We start from the raw sequence: 694 nt of genomic DNA, 5'->3' as shown, positions 1-694 counted from the left end.
GGCTTTTTGTCCATTTTTCTGTGTTTTCTGTTAAGAACTGCTAATATGGAACACTTTTAACTTAAGTTTGCGTTTCAAATGGCAGAAGGGAGCGCATCCTTTGACAGTTTTCAACTTCTGACCGGGGAAAAATGAGGGAACATCAGTCAGAAGCTGGGTTTCCTATTCTGGATATAACATACAACACAAAGAACTGGCAGAGCATAATTAGCTCGTTTCTTTAAGTTAGTTGAACCATCGTCTGCCAATGAGAGTCTGCAGTTAATACCAAAGCACGAAGCATTTCCCAGCTCAGAGGCAGCACACCAGCATGAGGTGGAGATGACGGAGCTGAGCTATTCCATGGCTATGCTAGCAGTGGGACCTGCTTTGCTCTCCCAGTCTGAACAGCTCACTGAATGCCATACTTTCAGACTTAAATGGGGCCACAAACAATGACCAGGGGTCATCTTTTTTTTTTTTTTTAACCTGGAAATGACTTGAGATATTCTTTTGCTCTGAGGGACATTTTGAATGCCACGGTACACGGTCCACGCTACACGGTCGTCAGCTTCCCTTTCAGATTCATCAGTTCTGAACAAAACACTGTCATCCAAAATCTATTGGCTGTTACGGTTCCTTTTAAAGCCCAAAATGGGACCAATTCTCTTTCAGTCTTGCACCCACACAAAAAACCAACCATAGAACTCCGACT

This window comes from Odontesthes bonariensis, chromosome 20 (assembly GCF_027942865.1).
Source record: "Odontesthes bonariensis isolate fOdoBon6 chromosome 20, fOdoBon6.hap1, whole genome shotgun sequence".
Lineage (NCBI taxonomy): Eukaryota > Metazoa > Chordata > Actinopteri > Atheriniformes > Atherinopsidae > Odontesthes > Odontesthes bonariensis.
Note: the sequence above shows the minus strand (reverse complement) of the source record.